Source organism: Sceloporus undulatus, chromosome 7, assembly GCF_019175285.1.
Source record: "Sceloporus undulatus isolate JIND9_A2432 ecotype Alabama chromosome 7, SceUnd_v1.1, whole genome shotgun sequence".
Classification (NCBI taxonomy): Eukaryota; Metazoa; Chordata; class Lepidosauria; order Squamata; family Phrynosomatidae; genus Sceloporus; species Sceloporus undulatus.
In genome coordinates this window covers 11,194,399-11,199,957 of record NC_056528.1, presented here as the reverse complement: position 1 = coordinate 11,199,957, position 5,559 = coordinate 11,194,399, and positions in this window count along the sequence as shown.

Genomic DNA, 5,559 nt, shown 5'->3' with positions numbered 1-5,559 from the left:
GGACTTCAGCTCCAGAATCCCAGACCATTGGCTGATTGCTGAGGCTTCTGGGAGCTAGAGTCCAAAACTCCTGGAGGACCAGAGTTTGGGAATCATGGTGAGACGAGAGTGTTGGCCCTGGGATGGTTCTGGACAGAACCTGGTCCTGATTTCTATCACCATCATCATCACCATCATCATCATCATCTTTATCTGTATCCTGCTTTTCTCCAAAAATTGGGACCCGAAGCAGCTTACAGTCTAAAAACACTGTAAAATTAAAAACGTACAAAGCTGACAATTAAAATTGGAACCCATCAGCTGAAGGACTGTGATGCTCTCTTCTGCTGACAGACCACTTGCTGCATCAATTTGCCACCAATAAACCTTATCTGATATCAACGATATCAGTTTTTGGTGCCAAAGTACAGTTTGTACTTGCGGTCAGTTCCACCTCGCTGACCACTGGGACCCTTTAGGCCGAAACAAGCAAAAGGCCAACGTTTTTCTCCCCAAACAGCCAGAGTTGTCCAGTCCAGAAGTTAGAATCAGTTTGAATTTCTCAGAGAATACGGATTGGCGTCGGTAGGCCGTCTGTCTCCTTTTTTGCGTAATAATAATGATCATATAACAGCAGCCCAGAAAGATAATGGCATCGCGTGGGTTTTTGTTTTCTGATTTTCAAAATTCAGGACCGCCTGTCCCATCCTGCTTTAGTTGCAAGGGAAGGATTTAAAACGAAGTTGCTCAGAGCTGTTGTCCCCCTTCGCCGCACGCCATGCGCTCCGTAACGCTTGCTCTGGGGCAGCTGGTGGCCTTCCCCTGGGAGGGGAGTTATCGCTTTAATCCTTGGACCCTTTCAATGGAGGCACGTGCCAGGCTCCTGCCTGCCTCCCTCTCTTCCTGGACCATTGCGGACAATAGCCCATGGGATGCATTTAAGTGGTGCGTGGCGCCTTCGCGGCCCTTCTGTTCACCTAACTGTTTCTGTTAGGGGAACAAGAGGCCTAGGCCCACCCTCCGTAGGAGACAAATTTCACCCCCCTTCTCCTTCTTTGTGCAGAATAAAAATAATAAAAATAATAATAGTAATAATAATAGTAATATTAATAAAACAATAAAGTAATAATAATAAAATATTTATTTATATCCCGCCTCTTCTGTTTAGGGATCGAGGCGAGTAACAACAGAGTTTATACAATACACAATATAAAAACAATAAAACCCACAAAACCCTCCCTCCGCTCAGGATTACAATATATAGCAATACAACACTACAAGATTTTTCTACAATCCGGTTCTGGGTGATTATCGCTCAGGGAAGGCCTGCCGGAAGAGAAAGGGTTTTGTTGCTTTTTTAAAAGCCTCCAATGAGGATAATGAGTGAATCTCTTCCAGAGGTCATTCCAAGCTTTAGGAGCCATAGCAGAAAAAGACTTCTGGGAGGTCACCACCAACCTGGTCTTTTGGGATGTAAAAGGTTTTTCCCGGAGGATGGGAGAGTACGGGAGGATTGTATGGGAGGCCTTCCTTCAAGGAGACTGTAGGGCTAGTTTAGACCAACACCTTGTACTGAGCCCAGAAGCTAATAGGCAGCCAATGTAGTGATTTTAAAATAGGTGTAATATGGTCAAACATGGATTTTCCGGTGACCAGTCTGGCTGCCATGTTTTGTATCAGTTGGAGCTTCCGGACATGGCACAAAGGTTGCCCCATGTAGAGCGCATTGCAGAAGTCAAGGTGAGAGGTTACTAGAGCATGTACGACCGTTTCTAGGTCCTGCTGCTCCAGGGAGTGGCGCAACTGGCACATCAGCCGAAGCTGACAGCAGGCACTCCTGGCTGTCGCATCAATCTGAGAAGACAGCTGAAGCGATGAATCCAGGAGCATTCCCACGCTGCGGATGCAGTCTTTCAGGGGAAGTGTAACCCCATCTAGAACTGGCGAACTTATCTCCATACCCGGATTGGGGTTCCCTTTCACAAGTACCTCCATTTTATTTGGATTCAGCTTAAATCTATTTTCCCTCATCCAATCCATTACCGACTTCAGGCAGTCATTCAGGGGGGAGATGCCCTCCTTGGTCACTGAAACAGTCTATTTTGTCCCCCGCTTTGTTTAACATTTACATGAAACTGCTGGGAGAGATCATCCGGAGGCATGGGGCGTGGGGTTATCAGATGACACCCAAATATGCTTCTCTGTGTCTCTGACTGATGCAGTGACTAAGGATGCCGTCTCTCCTCTGAATGCTTGCCTGAAGTCGGTAATGGGCTGGATGAGGGAAAACAAACTCAGTCTGAATCCAGAGAAAATGGAAGTACTGGTGATAGGTTCCCCAGGTCAGGGGAAGGAAATTTATCCACCTGTCCTGAATGGGGTCACACGTCCCCTGAAGGACGAAGTTCGCAGCTTAGTACTTCTGGACTCGTCCCTGCAGTTAACATCTCAAGTGGATGCGACGGTCAGAAGTGCTTGCTATCAACTTCGGCTGATATGCCAACTGCGACCCTACCTGGGCCAAAGGGACCTTGAAACTGGGGTACATGCTCTGGTAACCTCTTGCTTGGATTTCTGTAATGCGCTCTATATGAGGCAACCCTTGTACCAAACTCGGAAGCTTCAGTTAGTACAAAATATGGCAGCCAGACTGGTCACCGGTGCATCCAGGTTTGACCACATAACACCTATTTTGAAAGATCTCCACTGGCTGCCCATTCGCTTCCGGGCACAATACAAGGTGTTGGTTATCACCTATAAAGCCCTACATGGCTTGGGCCCCAGTTACTTGAGGGACCACATCTCCCCATATAATCCGCCCCGCACACTCCGAACATCTGGGAAGAATCAGTTGGAAATTCCTTCGTCCAAATATGTTTCCACTTACCTGATGGCCTTTTCAGTGGCAGTCTCCTGGATTTGGAACAGTCTTCCCGAGGAGCTCCGTCTGATGACCCCCCTGGAAACATTTTAAAAGAGGCTTAAAACCTTTCTCTTTTGTCAAGCCTTCCCCTCTGAAGAATGATGTTACGTATTTCTGTTGCCATCAACTCTCTGCCTTACCCTCTTGAAGGATTGTGTTCAGAGTTTATCTATTTGTATGAATGTATTATTGGATTTTATCTATTTTTATGAGATGGTTTGTAATGGTTTTAATAGTCTGTAAACAGCTTTGATCTATGGAAAAGCGGTATACAAATAAAATTATCATCATCATCATCATCATCATCATCATCATCATCATCATCATCATCATCATCATCATTAATTGTGCCCATAAATGAAATGGTGGGCAATGCAGCTGTTCCAAGAGAGCAGTTCTATATTCCCAGTAACCAGCCTTTGTCAACAGCTGAGTGGCAACATTTTGGACTCTGCTGCTCCTTTAGTAACTCTCATAGCTTCCAGTATGGCCATTTTCCTTCTCTGGACCAAACTCCACAGACTCTCTGGAGGGCCACTAGTTGGAGAACAACAAAGCCAAGGAGTCCAGGGTCTTCTTGTTGGGAGAGACCAGCTCTGCAGGGCTGGAGGAGTTTGGGATTTGAATGCCACCTTCTGGCAAGAGCAGGCCATGAAATGCACTTGGCATTGGCAGGGTTTTAATTAGTTATAGCTAATTATCTTGGTTGATCCAGTTCAATCTTTTCCGAAGACAACAGTTTTGTTCTTAGGTGATACAAGTATATCCTGCATTGCAAATAGTAAACCAGTTTAGATGAGGCGCCTAAACTCTGCTCTGGTTTTGGCATTTTCGCCCCTTGATTGGGATAGGAAGGCCTCCCAGAACATGAGGCTAAAGCAGCAGGAATGGGCCCAGAGTTTAAGCCGGCTGCCTCTTCCGTTCTGCCTGACCTTTTTCTTTCTAAGTTCCCCCAGTAATCCCTGCCTCCCTCTCTCTGCAATCACAGGTCCTCTCATTTAGTTAAAATGGAGTCTGCCAGATTTCGTGTGAACCCGAGAAGAAGCCACTAGAAAGGAAGATACATCCAGAGCCAGGAGGCACCTGCAAGAATACCTCCGATGGGCACCTTGGCGAGCCTGGCCTCCATTTTGGGGGGTGCTCTTTCCTTGCTCTGCATCGTGGGCTCCCTCTGGACAGACTGCTGGCAGGTAACTGCAAAGTAGCTTACCTTTCAGCTGCATGTGTAGAAGAAGATCTCTTTGGGGTGGAAACCAGTGGCATCACAAAGAGTGCGGGGTGTGTGGACCACAACGGGTGACACCATCAGATGTGAGGTGTCCCAAAGTCCCTCTCTGGAAAGAAAAGAGGGACACTTCTTGGGGTGAGAATGAGGGTGAAGGCACCCTGGGAGTTGAGCAGGGATTAGGTGCCGTTGGTCAATCCTATCTGCACCACCATGCTATTCCCAGTTCAACCAGTAAGGTGGCCGATCCCTCTGAGTGGGCCAGATATGGACCAGCATCCCTCTTTTTTCTCTTCCAGGTAAACAGCAAAGGATCGGTGGTGCTCAGCATGCGCTGCCGTGGTTTGTGGGGCGAGTGCGTTTGGGACAAATTTGTCAAAATTTGGACTTGTGATGTCTTCAGCTCTTACCTGAATCCGCACCCAGGTAAATCCCCGCAACTTGACAAGGGCTCCATGGGAGGGAAAACAGGGTGCCATGCCCCCCATAAAAGCAGAGCTAAGGAGGGACTTGGTTGCAAGTGAATCTTGAGGAAGGTGATATTGGTGATGGCAATATCATCATCAGATGGCAGTGCCATTCTGATCCACTGGTCATTGCCTCCTGCTGCACAGCCTCTGGGCCAGTTTGAAAACTTTAGCACCAGAGAAGGAGAGAGGGAAATGTGATGCAACTTCACTGCTGGCCGACAGACTAATCTGTGCTTGCAGTGCAATGTTTTTCCAGGCGGTGGAGACCAAGGCTGTGCGCAAATGGAAAGCCGGGGCCAGGTTGGTCTCTGGCCATGATATGCTGAAAAATGAAACCTGCCTGTATCACTTCTTCTCCGCTGGTCCCTAGTGGCCACTCTATCTCAAGGAGATTAAATGCCGCCTTTGTGGCATATCTGGAAATCAATTCCACCCTACAACACACATGTGCGCACAGGTTTGTGTACACAGGCATGTGTGATAAAACGTGGAAAAGTTGCTTTTTTGAATGACAGGCCCCAGAATCCCTCATCCAAGGAATTCATTTTGCATTGACATGTGTGCACAGTAAAGCCTTTCTAGACTTTACTGTGCACATACCTCAATGCAAAATGAATTCCTTGGTCCTCTTTTCTTGTTTTCCTCCTCAGTTCCCTCTTGTACTTGATGGTCCTTGAGGTCCCTTCCAATTCTGTGATTCTGTAGATATCTCTAGAGGAGATAAATAGATAGATATTTTAATTCCCCACACCAGAGCATCATAGCCATAGCATCATAGCCATATAGTCCAAGGGGCATATAGTCCAACACCCTGCCATGCAGGAATACAGTTACACTCTTGAGAGCTGGCCATCCAACCTCTGTTTAAAGGCCTCCAAAGATGGACAATCCAACTCCATGTTAACTCTGTCTTCCTTCCTTCCTTCCTTCCTTCCTTCCTTCCTTCCTTCCTTCCTTCCTTC